The sequence below is a fragment of the Odontomachus brunneus genome, unplaced genomic scaffold (assembly GCF_010583005.1).
Source record: "Odontomachus brunneus isolate Ranch 3 - 2012 unplaced genomic scaffold, Obru_v1 Obru_scaffold_093, whole genome shotgun sequence".
Lineage (NCBI taxonomy): Eukaryota > Metazoa > Arthropoda > Insecta > Hymenoptera > Formicidae > Odontomachus > Odontomachus brunneus.
Window position 1 is genome coordinate 1,007,207 of NW_022639543.1, and position 16,315 is coordinate 1,023,521.

Below are 16,315 nucleotides of genomic sequence, written 5' to 3' on the forward strand. Positions count from 1 at the left end.
GAGAGAGAGAGAGAGAGAGAGAGAGAGAGAGAGAGAGAGAAATGTCGATGTATGCGCGGCAAAGATAATATTTGTCCGGATTTGCACGCGTGCCGGTCGGACCATTATTTTCGTATCGTAATACCGCTTTGTGTGTGTCCTACCGGTCGCTCTCGCTCCGCGAGATCCGCGTATCCGTGAGAAATGACACATTGGTACGCGCGTGATCTCGCGATGCACACGTCTCGATTTATACGTGTGTGAGTGTATATGCCAGAGTAAATAGGCGTTATACTACGTACCGAAGCTCCGGTGTTACCCGAATTAGAGAGACTGCGCGTTCGCACTCGCTACTATTATACGTAGCGTACTGTAAATTCGCACTACGTATTTGATTGTCCTCCGTGCTCCGGCCTCTCTCTCTCTCTCTCTCTCTCTCTCTCTCTCTCTCTCTCTCTCTCTGATTTTGACTGTTGTTTATATAATTTTACGATTCCGATGCGATCGCAGATAATAAGTGAGAAATTCGGTGAAAGACAAACCCTGCTACCTTGCAGCTCGTACAAAGAGAGCGGATGCAGTTTCGAGTCCGCATCAACTCGAATCGAAAACTCCGAGTAGGAGTGCTGAAAGATCGTCGACTGTGTAGCGAACAGAGTAAACAGTTTCGACCTAGAACAAGTTTTGCGCATCAAAATGTACGGACACGCGCGTTTTTAGTAATGCAGTTTTTGAATGGGTTTGGCTCCCGACCGGAAGGGATGATGAATTGTATACCCACCCTGGACTTTCCGTCCCCTCTTGTCTTTCCGTTCGACCCAACTGGGTATATACCGAGGATGAGGCGGGGGTGTTCAGCAGTGAGAAATGTCCCGTGGGTGACGAAACTTACCGATACGAATAGCGACCATCGTCAGAGAGAAATGTAGGTGAGCCAAAGTTAAGCTGCATTGGAGTTGCAAGCTCGCGCTTCTGCGTTACACATTCAGACAAAAGCCAATTCCTGCTGCGCATTGCGCTACTGTATTCTTCTGAATGCTAGCGTATTGAAGAAGCAGCCGCAGAATAATGTTTAGGGACGCTACCTACAAAAAGGCTATTCGCTACAAAAAGCGAGCGCTTAGTGCCACGCTGTGGTCTTATTTCAATAGCCGAGTGCACCATAAAAGTGTTACATGCTACCGTATGCTACCTTTTTTACTTTCTTCATCCTCGCCATTTTCATTTTATCAACCAACTTTCAAACAATTTTAATATATTAGAAAACGACCTCACGGACATCTCTTAGGAGGATAATGCAACTTTCCTCTTGTTTCTGCTTCTCTTGTTTTTACCGCAAGTCAATTGTAACGATTCTCTAATCGCTCTTCGTCTGAATAAAAGCCGAGAAATTTTCAGAAAGAACTGCTTACTAGGCAGAAATTAACCAGTTTTTACTGGCTAGGATTCATTATTCAGTAATTGTTCAGAAACTAATTAAAAAAATATCGATTAGTGTTTCTTGACCAGTTACTGACTAAGAAACACTAGCCAGTATTTTTTTTGCTAGTTTCTGGGAAATTATTTTATAATAAATAATAGCCGATCAAAACTGGCCAGTTTCTGATTAGTGAATTATTCTTTCCGGAAAATTTTCTGCTTGTAATGAAAATATATATTACGTAAATATATTATAATTATAATTATTAACCTTAGGTTACCATACGGGGGTAAATTTTACCCCAGGTTAAACTTTGCGGATCTGCCATTTTGGAAATTATCAACTGCGATAGTTGACATATCTTCCAAATTATTGTCTTTTTCATATTTCCCTATATATAGACGAATTCCTTGAAGTCTGACGTTTGAATGGAAAAATAATTTTTTTAAAAATCAATTGATTTTTGTGCAAGTTATAACGAAATATATGACATGGGGTAGCCATTACTCCAGTATGGCGGACCCGTGATTTTTTTTAACTATGGTATCCTAGGTTTAATATTTTACAATGTAGAACGATAAAAATTATTTGAAAAGGTTTTTTACGAAAAGAAATGATTATAAACTAGCCTGACTAGTTTTACTGACTAGTTATTGAAGAAGCAAATGTCGCGCAAACTAGCCAGTTTCTGTTTGGGAATTGGTCAATTTTCTACTCAGACGATACATCGCTTCGGTCTTGTTAACCCCGTTTCGATTTCCGTATGACGTCGATGACATAAGACCAGCAGAACGGCATGAACAGCACAAATTATTAGCATATTACGTGTCCCGGCATACAACGCCCAGTTTATCACGTTGTATATGCCGAAAATAGCCGTGCCGTTAGCCACCGTGACGCGCCAAAAGAACAAACAATCGAATCGCCCGATTTCATCCCCCACACTTCATCGCATCGTCTCGATCGAACGACGAGAAATTCAATTTATCGCTGGCCATCGGTCATCGATAAAGCAAGGCAAGAGTGAAGAGTGAAGACCACCAACTTTACAGGATTTAGTGTATACAAAAAACGCTCAATAATTACTTGTTGATAAATTTTCTATCAAATCAAATGACTGCAGAAATGCAGTTTTACAAAGATGCCTAATATATTTCCTTATAAATTTATATGCATATAATATCGCGAGAGATAATTGTAAAATTATAAAAGTAATTCTTATTATATACTAAATGTATTATACACTATACATACACATGTTTATGATTAAAAACGCATATAATGATAATTATAATATCAATAATAATAACTTTATTAGTACAGAAAATAAAAAGAAATAATATTACAATGTAAACGAAAAAAATACAATAACAACTCAAGTAAACAAGTTAAATAACAAGTAAAAAAATTTCCAAGAAATATTAATCACTAACTAACTGGCTAGTTTTTACTAGCCAAGATGTGTTAAATAGGAACTGTTCAGAAACTGGAAACTGGTTCAGAAAAATATGGCTGGTATTTCTTGATCAGTTACTGGCAAAAAACTAAACAATAAAAAATAGTAAATGCTGAACAATTTTTTTGTCTAGTTTCGGGAAATATTAGCCACACACAATGTTTCTTGATCAGTTACTGACCGGGCAAGAAAAAATAATTATCAAAAGTAAAGCTACAGGTATCTCAATATTGAATAAATTTGTGCGTGAAAAGATTCTAAAACACGAGTTTTACGTTATTTTTATATTGAATAGTAAAATATAAGATTTTACAATATAAAATCGGACAATGAAAACTATTTGACAGAAGAAACTGATCAAAAATTGATTAGCCAGAACTAACCAGAATTATTAATTTTATTATCCAGTTACTGACGAAGCAGGCATCACCTAAACAGGCCAGAAACTAACCAGTAACTAGAATTACTGGCTAGGAAAAAGTCGTTCTTTCTACTTAGGAAAAAGCAGAAACTCTATTTCCTTCAACTAAAAGACGTTTGATGCACCATGCCTCTGAGAGTATGAGCCGCGTGAACGAAGTTTTCGGGATTAAAGAACCGCTGATAACAACAAAGCTTTTATCCCAGGTAAATTAATTAACTTCGCGTAAATTTAATTTTACACAACGGAATTTTAATTTTAGATTTAATTATCGAGATATATTAGACGTTGAATGTTAACGAGACGCAAAGAAGAGTCTAATTAATTTGTCGATAAAATGTTTACGAGTGCACTGTAAATCTAAATATATTATTTTTAAACATTAGCGTATAATTTGACCGAAGCTCTTTTTACACGTTTATTACGGTTTTAAATCACGTCGTTTAACAGATGTTTAAGACTTGTAATTACAATTTAATACGTTTAAACGTGTTAAACGACATAAAGTACCGTAAGAAACATGTATAAAAAGATTCAGCTAGAATAACATTTAGACTTGCAATGTAAAAAATTGAATGTGCTCAAAAATAACATGAAAATTCATAAAATTATCATACGCTTTCTCTTCGCTATCCAGAATCCGATATACCTGGACAGTTGTATCATTGGCGGTTTATACACAGACAGATAATTGTGCCGTACTTCTCTCATCGCGCATTCCTCGAGCAGATAATTCCGGCTGCATTCGCGTTACACTCGCGTGCACTCGCACGTGGTGCGCGACCGGCACTCGGGGATACTTGGAACCGCACTCGACGTATTTCTCTCGCATTGTGCTGACCACGTATGATCCCGAGTGACGGACCCAATCTTACCAACCATGCTGTAACTCACTAATTATAGTACGCACAATACACCAAGGAGAATTGGATCGATAACAAAGTACCGTTCGATAATAATTTGCGCACATTTATCCGACACTCATGCTTTTCTCCCTTTTATTTGTTTACTTCCTATTGTTGCAAAAGTGGTTGTAAAAGTTGCAAAATTTGCAACTATAGTTTGCACATCGTAAAAACTGTTTCTGTGTAGAAACTGTGTAGAAACTGTTTTATCGCGAACCACTTTTTTACCTTTACTACATCAAGAAACTGCCGAATGCCCTTCTATTGTCGCTTTTGAGAAACGACACGGTCAACCTTTTCCTATTGAGAAGACATCCGCTCTTTTTTCTTTTATTGTTATAATCTCTACCGGATTTAATTTTCAAAAGCTGACAATGTCGCAAAGATTACATGCGATTACACGCGTCATATGCCGACCTGTAGACGATACAATCCGCAACTATGTCGCACTTCTCTCACTCTCCCGTCTCTTTGCTCCAGTGCGCACTCCACTTACTTACAATGTTGCTCGCGAACCGACAAACATCGTCGTGAACCGACGCAGCACAGCGCGTGCAACCTGCAATTCTACACGCGCAACTCAAATTTCCACGCGTCTTTCGTGCACACCGTCTCGCGACAAATCTGCTCTCACGGAGAACGTGCGAGAGCCCGAAAGGAAATAGCGACTCGCAGCTCGCTTAAAAATCAACGACGCGTCGCGTAGCATGAATGTTGCAGCTGCAGCTCGTTAAAACCGCCGCGAGGTTACCAGGTATCGGAGCAAGGGAGAAAACATTTCGTGACTACGAGGATATCCCCGATGGACGCGAAAACCTCCGCGCACGGAAAACTTGACTTCCGATTTTTATCCGATTGAATATTTGTTTTCGCGGAAAATCTATACTTTGATCTCGAAAAATTCTCCGAATTTCTTGAATGAGATTTCACAGGTTGACCGCCACGTTATCCATGAAGTGACGCAGGAGTTTCTGCCCCGTCATTTATTTATAACTGTCGATTTCATTTACCTGATTAGAAATGATTTCATGACGATTAACAATAATTTCATTAAGTTATAAGAATGTCGAGTAGGAAAAATTAAATATATATAAAATAGAATATCTGCCTGTGTGTATGTCTATAAACTTTCAAACCCAATCTGGACAAAATTAGTTACTCTCTTGAACCCTACGAAAAATTTGAGTTACCATGAAACGCCTTGTATGCCTTCTCCTTGATTTAATGCCCTTGACATTTTGTGATAACGCAGGCCGTGTAATTTAAGCTAATTATTAAAATAACACATTAGATTTATCGAGTCTGGTGGGACTCACACGTAAATTCAGCGTGACAGTTAAGGACGAAATAAAAAAGCGTTGCTTTTTTTTAATACACTATATAATCTTACTTATTGCGTAATGACCGTACAAACTTCAGCTTCTTGTAAAGCATTTAAGTAATATAAGAATGACAAAACAAAATGAAATTATAACAAGTTTCTTAGATATTCAATCAAGAAGAATTAATTTTGCTCAATAAAAGCCATGCAAGGATTATTATCCTTCTGCAAGAAATTATTATTTGCTACCAATATCCTTAAGCGGTTAAAAACCGCTCTTATACCTTTAATTGGCCTTTAACTGAATTAAGTTTGTGTAGCAAGATTACTTTCAAGAGAAGTTTATCATAAATAACTTTTTTTAATGACCTCATAATATATTAGTTGAGTTTTAAAAATGAAGCTATATAAATTTTTTCAGAATTTTTCAACAATTTCAAGTTGATGAAAAAATACGTCGGATATGATTGGCATCCTTATTGATTATTAAGAGTACCTATTCATCATAAAGATTAAGATCGTTTTACTGATTTCCGCTCTGATGCGCGAGAATAAAAAAGATTTTATGTCAGAGTAGAGTTTAACAGAGTTAAGTAGGTTGCACCAAATTTCGTTCGTTGCTGCCTGATTTAAGTGCGTGCAACTAAGTATATTTTTATTGTTTGAAAGAATTTGAAAGAAGAGAGAGCGAGAGAGCGCCACAGTTGATAGGTCACGTAGTTTATCGATCGTGAATTCGAGCCTAGACGTCTGTTTAGACGCCAAGGCATCGCGACGTAGTAACATGAAAACTGATCCGCGACACGCCAAGGAAGCGAGAGTCGGGCCTAATCGTTGGACGCTATCACGCGCCATGTTTCGTTTTTAACAAACTTCATTAACGAACCTAATGATATTTTTCAACGTCACTGCGACAACGAAAATATCTTAACGAAATTGACATCGTAGTGTGCACGGAGAAAAAAAAATTAGTTGAATTAATATGATAATAACACAATTAAACTAAGACTTTTCTGCCTGAAATGTTCTGGTTCTTAAGAACCAAAATTTCTTTCTTTCGTATAGAGTTCGATTTATTACGTCCACCTGGATAAAGTAAGAAAGAAAGAATAATCTCGCATATCACATTTTCTTTCTTCCTCGATGTAGAATCACAGAACAGAGAAGAGTTCTGATCGGCCTGAACTCAACTCTGAATTATCAAATAGTAACTTTAATAAATATTAACGATTATAAGGTTACGCAAAAGAAAAAAAGTGATGTAAAAAAATCTCTTCTTCGCGGATTTCAATTGCTGTCCGCTGATGGAAGTTTTGGATGGCAATTAGCGTAATAACAAGTCCTGCTTTCTCTTAAGGCTCGCCGGAATTTCCAACAACCCTACACTCAAGAGTAAAGCTTTACACTCGAGAGGTATGCGTGAAAACATAACGAAAGCGTAAACGAATAGCTCCTATTGCACAATAAAGTACGTGCCGTTCCTTCCATCGCAATATACACCTACATGAAATTTCAGTTCTTCCTCTTTAATAAATAATTATTACATCTATTTAAATGTTCTTACAAAGAGGGAGATTAACCCTGACAATATAATTTACCTCATGTATGTGATTATATTCATAAAGTATTGTTAATTAGTTATATATTGATATGTGAACATATTAAAAATATAGAGACAGCGTATTCTTTTTTAACCAACAAAAATAAAAAATAGTGGTTTTACTTTCAGCAAGATAATAGCGCCTAAAATTAGTATAAAAATAATATGACCAATCTTTTAACTATTTTGCAACTTTAATTTCACAGCTATTTATTATTTATGATTGGAGCAAAGAGAAAATATTCGGATCGTTCTGCAAGTCTGCTCAATCGATTACAAATGTTACTTTAAAAACATTTGTTTTCAACGCATTTTGCAAAAAATCTATTCATGAATTTTCTTGCTTTTGCCTTCACATTAAACAAAATGGCTGCAGTGGAGAAACAGGAGCATTGAAATAAGAAATAATTTATATACCGATTTTTCTTTTCACCTAAATACATAGTAGTGATGGTGATAGAGAGAACGATTAATACGTTACTCGGTAGATATTTTTTTCATATATTTATGTGTAAAATAAAAAATACTCGGTAAAAAAAGAAGCAAGAAAATTTATACTGTCCGACAAAGGCTTATTTCTATCATGGAAGGACAAGGGATAGGGACAAGGGTTGGTTCGGCGAAAGTCCTTTTCCCTTTCGTTGGAAATACTATCGAAAGGACAGGGAGGATAAAAACGGTACCAGCGACCCCTTTGAGTTGCCGAATGAGCGAGGTCCTTGTCCCTTCGTACGTGAACAGCCCACCCTTAAACAGCCCTAAACTAAGTCACTTTAGCCCTGACGTTAAGTGTGACTGATTGTCCATGCGTGCTTTAAGCAACTTTTAAAATGGCCACCCAATGAACGATGGCTGATATATTGGAGTAAAAGATTAATGCCCGCCATACGTTCCTTCTGACTATTGATTAATTGAAAAAGCAGAAGCTCTTTTTTAACTGTTTGTAATAAAAAAAAAAAAATATATATATATATATATATATATATGAAATATATTGCTATAAATATAGCAACATACCGATGGTAGAATCTGATGATTCGGTATCAATAGTTTCAATATAAATCCACTTATGCACAAGTATTACTAAATCAGTTTTCCGTATAAACGTAGTTTATGGCTATTAGTATATGATATCTCGCGAATATAATCAAGATATCATATCGAGATAAATTGAGTGATCGGTTTTTGGAAAATGAATGTATGATTGATAAATCTAAAATTATACAAAAATCATAGATAATTTGTACTTTTTCAACTACCCAACTGTTGTGTTCGCTGAACGCAACCTACGTCAGATACATTTACAGTTACAAAGGTTGCCATATATTTTTCAACTTGTGTTGGGACGCACCCCATATCCAACTTAAAAAAAAATCCCATCTTCTTCTGAAGACTTGTAAAGAAAAAAAAAAGAACTTCTTTCATTGGAAACTGCGTCGGCTGCGTTTCAAAGTGGATCGAAGGAAAGGTGTGTAAACCTTTATGGCTACGATTGTATAGCAGGTCAGTCAGCGTACACGCGTCAGGAGACACGAAAATCATGCATCGTGTGACGCTGACTTTAGCGTCTAATTTTTCCGGATGAAAGCTTGATTAAAGCGCGGTCAGCATTGAGCTTTTACCGCTACTTTAATCAAGCTGCGCGAAGATCAAGTGAACTCGTCATCGTTTTAGCAGCGATATATCAAGCCGACGTGCTGCATCGTGCATTGTCGGAAAAGCGCACGTATGCGTACATGTGTAAGTACATATGAATAGCTTTCGCGGTATGCACTATACTTTTGTAAAGGACGAAGTGTGTGACATCATCCACGGCTGTACGTGCCTAAGTGGAAAACACGCTCGGCACCAATTATCCATTTTTGCACGGTATTATCACCGGCGGTCGAGATAAAGCTATCCGCGCCATATACAAATCATTCGCGATGATTGCATGCAAATTAGTCGCGGATAAGTCGCGAATTCGCGCGGGACGTTGTCACGCTCCAAGTCTTGGCGCGACTTTGCCGATCATCGAGATTGCGTTTCAAACTTTGAAAAATCGTAACTTCACGCTTCAGTACGAACCATTATACTGAAAATCGTCAACTCAACAAATTAAACCATCATCAATTTATGAAAAGAAAGTCAGATTATAATTTTGCGCCATATTTATAAATATCGAAGAATACGAATCAATTATTACTCTAGTAGAAATGTGTGCAGTTTACGTAGACATACGTCCATCTAATGTCTAGTATTAATGCGTTATCATTGGTTGTAAAAATAAGAACTTGAAAAAAGTTTGGTTGGCAAGCAGCTTACAATATCAGCTCAAATAAGTAATACATATGAAGTACTTAGACGTATTGTATTTTTCGTTTCAGAGTGAGGAAAATACTTTGAACTTAAATTCTTTAAAAAAACAGTTGAAAAGTTGTCTTGACGTCATGCAGTTCGTGTCCTTAGAACACAAATCGATTCAAAATGTTGCTCAAGAATTTAATTACTATAATTTAGCTCGTCAATGTCAGTAAATGGGTTCAGATTTTGCACACCTTTCGTACGTAGTAATTGTAGGAAAAGCATTACATCTTGACTAGGATTAGGACCAGGTAGTTTTACTTTTTAATTACTAGACAAAAATTAACATAACAGTTTAGAGTAACTGTTCGAAAATTATATTAAATTCTTACCAGGATAGAACGGTGATATACAGAATATTTGAATTTAGGTGAACGACGCTCATATATAGAGAGAACTCGTTAAGTTGAATAGGAAAATCCTTTACTATTTTGCAAACCATTGCAATAATTATTGTGATATTATTGATATACACACGCACACATATCTTTTTCATTGAATAATTCGCATCAGCCGATAATTAGACAACAAAATAGAAAGTGGACACTGAAAACAAAATATCGCGACGATATGTTACGAAGGGCACAAGAAAGCGTGACATTGCGCGTAGAAATCTTTTCGAGATGATACACGAATATACATCCACGCGGTGCGTATGAGCTCCGTCACGCTCTTATGACCGAAAGAACGAATGCGAGAAGAAACGTTAAGAAAAAAAGTGTTTGTAATGGCCGTAACGTCAACGTATTACCGAGCAAGTTGGGTCACCTGGCCGAAAGCCAAGCTGTAAAATAATGGCGTGTTAGTCCCGGCCCTAATCGCCAGATCGACGTGCCTTAAATTACGGCCTAATAACGTTCGTAATAACGCAACCACCGTATATCGCGCGTCGGCATTCTTTAACCTTGTTCAATTCCGTGATATTCGACACGGAATGCGTTCGTTACGATGTAATATTATTTTTGCCGATTATAATATTCGTTGTAATACAATTACGAGATAGGTTCTCTCGTGCCGATCAATACGTTTCAGTGAATACATCTCGGCAATAATATTCAATTCATTGATCACCCGAAAAAATATAATCTCATTTTCATAAATGAAATCTTCTTATATATCATCGCAAGAGGATTCTTTTCAAATCAAAAGAAAGATATTCTAAGCACAATAGTCCTGAGTAATTAGATTTGAGTAATTTCGTCTTTTATATACAGTACAGGTCTTATTTGTCGTATCTTGCGTATCGCAAGAGAGCATTCAAGTAAATATATTTCTCTTTATTCAAAAGAAGAAAAAAGTTAGAATAATATCTAGTAAATTTTAGAAGAATACTTTTTTTGAGATATAAAAGTTTTCTTTTATCTTAGAATATTATATTTTAGTTAAGAATGTTGGATTGTAGAAAAAAGCACTTCGTAACTAGAATTCCTTTTCTTGATGTTAGAATTTCCTTCTGGTTTTAGAAGAATCCTTCCGAAGCTAAAAAGATAAAAATACATATATTCTATATAATAATTAATTATTCTTCAGGATTTAGATAAAGCAGATATATTCATTATGGACCGACTTGTTGTAATTCACTAAAAAAATTATTCTCTGCCATTTTTACAATTACAACATCAAATGTCTCTATGATATTTTTTCTTCTTTAGAAAGAGATGAAAGGAAAAAAGAAGAAGGAAGTGAAGCACTTTCTGTGAAAAATATTTTCCTGCTTATCAAACACACCCTTTATTACTGGTTACCGTACCGCCAACGCGACTAAAGTAATTTTCCCTTCGCGGAATCGACGCGAATTCGCTCGCAGATTTTTTCCTTGCTTTGTTTCGTGTCCGCCGTCACGTTGATGTATCACACGGGGCGAAAGGGCAAAAACGTGGAGGTGATAATAAGCCGTAAAGACTGTGAGACGCATCGGGAATGCGTCAAGTATTTACTCCCCTTAATTTCGCGGTCCGACCGATTCCAGCGAGACTGACGCGCGGCTCAATCGCCGTCCGTCCATAATTCAGCGACCTTACGGCGAAAGAAGATGTCACTCGCACGTAAGATGCGTTACGGCGCCGTTTAATCCTCGGTTAACAGACTGTGAACTCGTCATACATGTGCAACTTCTCGCATAAACACTCCAGAATGCAATTCCGACACTGAGAGAAATTATTCGATAAGAAATTAACAAACGAATATTTCCGATCAAAATACCGATGAATTTTTGTATCCGATCAGGAAAATATCGGTTCATAATTTTTTCATCGGTTTAGATCATCCCATTATGATCGGAAGTATTCGATTAATCGGATATCCTGATCGAATATAAAAATTCATCGGTGTTTTGATCGAAAATATCAGTTTATTAATTTTTTATCGGATAATTTCTATTAGTGCATCTTTCGTCATTGGCACGATCTATCGCAAAAAATGTGAAGAAATATCACGCTAAGAAAGTAAGTTGAAATTTGTCGAAGACCACAATGTTTAGATTTGCGACTTGTTACGAACGTGAACACTCGCGCTCTTTTGCGAGGGAAAAAAAGTATGGTTGATCTAATTATTAAAATTATTTTTAGACCCAATTAAATTTTGTTGATTGTTTTGAAAATAATAGTAGTAATAAAATTTAATAAAAAATAATTCTCTCTGTTAACTATAATTTATAGTAATTATTTCTCTATATGATTATAAATACCGAACATTTTCTCTTTTAGTTAGTGTAAAAACAAAATTTTATTCGATAAGTAGTAAAATTTATGAGTGGCCTCCGTGATGCGCCACTGAAAATATGGCATTTAACAATATAAATATTTTAATATCATTGTTCCAAATCGCGTTTTGCCATTCACGATGCATGGTCCCGATTAATTGACATCGTCGAGCATTCAAATCCCCGACATCTCGCGTGCAGTTGTCGCGCTATCAGTCGCTCTGCGCGGACCTTACGTGAAGCTAAAGGGAAACAGAAAGAAAAAGGATTCGCGGAGAGTTGTGAAATACGATGAGAGGGTATGAGAGGAGAGAAAGGACGTAATATCCGTCGTGCGTCGGCTCGCGGCAAAGTAACGCGAAATAGAATTTATTGGCGTAGACGAGGGAGTGTACTGGTGAGTTTCTTTCGAGACTCCGTCCGTCTTTGCCATTCGACTCGCCAGTAAACCACGACTCGTCTCAAGGAATCTCGCAGAATGGAGCAGTGAGAAGGCACCGCGTAGGGCTTCAGGATTCGAGATCTCATAGGTTCCTAACCAAGGACTCCCAAGCGACTCGCGCGAGTTCCTCGAGAAGAAATCAGTTCGTCGTTATAAATAGTAGTAAAGCGTGGCAAAAAGCGCGAATGCGACTGTTAATCCTTTCATTATTTTTTTTCTTAGCTGAATTTTGTGATGCTTTGCATTCCTACGTTTTTTTGGGGCGGTGATTACGAATCCCAAGTCAGATTTTAAAAATTCAAAATGGCATATCAATATAGCTTTTACGTAATAATAAATTAATGCAAATCTCAATGAGTAAGCGTTAAGTTTATGTATTTCGGGTTGCTGATTACGAATCTGAAATCAGATTTTAAAAATTCAATACAGCGGATCCAATATAGCCAGCATTTATTAGTTAATTCATGCAAATCTAAATATATAAACATTAAATATATATTTTTCAAAAACGTGTTTTTGAAAATAATGCTAAAAAAATGAGAAATTAAACTATAATATAAAAGATATGAAAAATAAAGTTGATATATGCGGGAAAAGGAAATTTTATAGACATGGTAAAGAAATAATTTATTTATAAAAAATAATCTAGCCTGCAAAAAATACTGAAAAATATATATTGTATTACGTATGCAGAATGTTTAGTAAAATTTTTAGCGTTTAATACCAAATACTTTTTGAGAAATCGATTTTTTTTTAAATCGTTTTTTTTATTTTAATATGCTATAAATAATTACAAGTAAACAATTAAATGCAAAAACTTTGAGGAACATATAAAATAAGTATTTATAAAATAAATATTTATACATCAGAAAGTCCAAAAATTATAATAGGTTTCGCGAAATTACAAATTTTACAAAATAAAAATGAAAAAAAACAAATGGAAAGTATACTTTCCACTAGCAGTGAAAGAGTTAATCAGGGAGTGCAATCAATTATTTCTTGAAAATAAACTGATATGTGCGTTGAATATGAAATAGGAGAGATCGGAACATATTTGCGATAAAGAGAGATAGGTTCGGAAGACACTTTGTTTATGTATTTGCCGTGAGAGAAACGATGGGAAAGATATCATAAAATGTTCCTTTTAAGACAGCAGATATCACAACAGGTACTTTTTCCTGAGTTTAAAGCCGTCCACCCATAATTCAGCGATCTTACGACGAAAGAAGATGTCACGTAAGATGCGTTACAGCGTCGTTTAATCCTCCGTTAACAGACTCTGAGCCCGCCATGCATGTGCAACTTTTTGCATAAACAAAATGCAATTTCGATTTGTCTGGCATGATCTATCGCAAGAAATGTGAAGAAACGTAACATATCACGTTAGGAAAATATTGGAAATTTATCAAAGACCACAAACAATATTTAAATTACTGCGACTTAATTAAAATCGGAAATTTTGATCCTACTATCGACCTCAATATTCCGTTTAACGTTTACTGTGATACTCTGAAGCCCATATCAACCTCTTTTGATTCCACTTAATCCACTAGGTTTGCTGAGAGGTTCCCTTTAGAACCTATAAGTGACATTTTGTGCGTTGCCTGTCATTTAGAGGCGTCAAGTAGGACTACAGTTTCCATATATATATTTATTAACCCTTTAAAGTCCAGGATATATAATTATGTACATTCGCTTTGGGCTTTCCTTAAATTTTTATACGACTCTGTCGATATAATAATATCGATCCATCCTAAATATAAATACATTCTTCACTTCATCCCGTGTAACAGTGATTTTTTCACTGAGAGAACGAACATGGCGGTCGTGTGTAGAGCAAAATCGTGAACGCTCGAAATTATGCAAAGTTTTTCACGAAAAAAGTAAGCACACTTTATTTTCTCAATTTTTTATCGATATCATCTTAAAATACAAAATTGACACTTGTACGTTCATTAATATGATAATAAGATTTATCAAATTCTATAGCTGGGACATATGCAGACACAATTATATACATTCAGAAAATCGTACTTCTCGACGGTCAATTTTATTCGTAATCACAGGCTTTTCATCAAGAGCATCTTTTATGACTTTAAAAATAAAATTTTATTTTTGAAACGATGCCTTTGAACTTTAAAAGATTAAACATATATTGATCCTTCAGAATATACAAATGTTAGGAAGTTTATGTCGAAAGTGGAACTAAAATGTTCACTCGTTACGCGCCATGCAAGCCTCGCAGTTGAACAAAATCGCTCAATAGCGTACAATTGTGCTCGTAGACGCAGAAACGTTGGCAATTGTGCAGCTCTTTTCGGTTCGTCATTCGAACAACCGGAGCGACCGCGAGAGATCGCGCGGCCGGAACAACTGGCCAGTCCGAACGATCGTTTTGTTGCCGGAAAATTGACATGAACAACGAATCGCTCGATTCAAGGTTACGACTCGTGTCTCCCCGATGGAAAAGGTGGACACGGACGACGCAACCTTGGACGTCGGTACAATAACAAGGATGTCTGTTGTGCTGACGGTGCGTCCTCTATCGTAATCAGACTTGTGGAGCCGGCCCACTGGAGGCATCGACGACTCGCGAAATTAAAGTATCGCGGCGTGCGAACACGCGCGATTGTATTTCGGGAAACGACGGCTTCGCTCGTGTTTATCACACAAAGCGCACGTGCGCGATTATTTTCGCGAATGTTGCCACGGACGGCATCGCAATATCGTCTGATAAACAAGACTTTGAAGAATTCGTGTGTACGTGTCGTACGTGCGCGAGCTTCGTACCTGAAACGGCGTGTCGGCGACATTTACAGGCAGTTGAAAATCGGCGTCAAAGTTCGCACACAAATCGATAATTACCGGCCGACAATGGCGGTACAGGTTGCCGATAGCTCGCTCCAATTCCTAAATCCTTTTAGACTAAAAGTCTAAAAGACTGAAAGTCATTGTATTTCTTTTTGATTTATTTAGAGAAGTTTGTCTTTTTTGTAAAAAAAAAAACGAGAAAAATCAAACGACAATGATAAATCTCGGTTCTAGTTATTTGGCATATACAATTGCTGAAAATAGCAATTACGTTAATGAAAACGTTGATGAGAACGCAAGTTGTATATTTAAATGCTACGTAGGACTTTTCGGCGAATTTTCATTGCTGCAAACTTGGCGACGTGTGTATGCTCACTTAGATAAACATAATAATACAGTTATACAAAATATAACAACATAAAGACGATGGAAACAATATCAATCAAAGCAGGTGTGTTTTTGTTAGCTTCACGACACGTCAAAGCGGATACAGCAGAGTGTCGACGAAGCACTCAACGGAAAATTTAAATGCATTAAAAATAATTTTCATACGCGCACTAGGAGAAAAAATCGTTAATCTTACTAAAATTATAGCCATTTTCAGCGCCAACTATATTTTTTATTGTTTTAATAAAAAAAGTATTAGTAACAATATCAAAGTTAATCGTCACTAAGGCTGACACGTATACCACAAAATTTGATCCTTGATTGCAATTCTATTTTACAATATAATTAAAGTAATTGTAATAAAATATTAAAAAAATTTGTTTTAAAGTAAAAATAATGTGCGGAAAGGGAAAAGTGGCGAATTACATCGTGCCGACTGTTTCGAATTTACTTCGTAATTTGTGACACACAAACACACGCGCGGTTATTTTCCTCGTCGTTTGTGTGTGTCTCTACGAAGCGAGGCGAT

The 16,315-nt window shown here is 36.4% G+C and overlaps 1 protein-coding gene across 2 annotated transcripts in view; it reads right to left on the bottom strand.

Annotated features, from left to right (window-relative positions):
• Nucleotides 1-16,315, bottom strand: part of LOC116848324 (single-minded homolog 2) — a 50,163-nt gene that overhangs the window by 24,872 nt on the left and 8,976 nt on the right. The window lies entirely within an intron of this gene.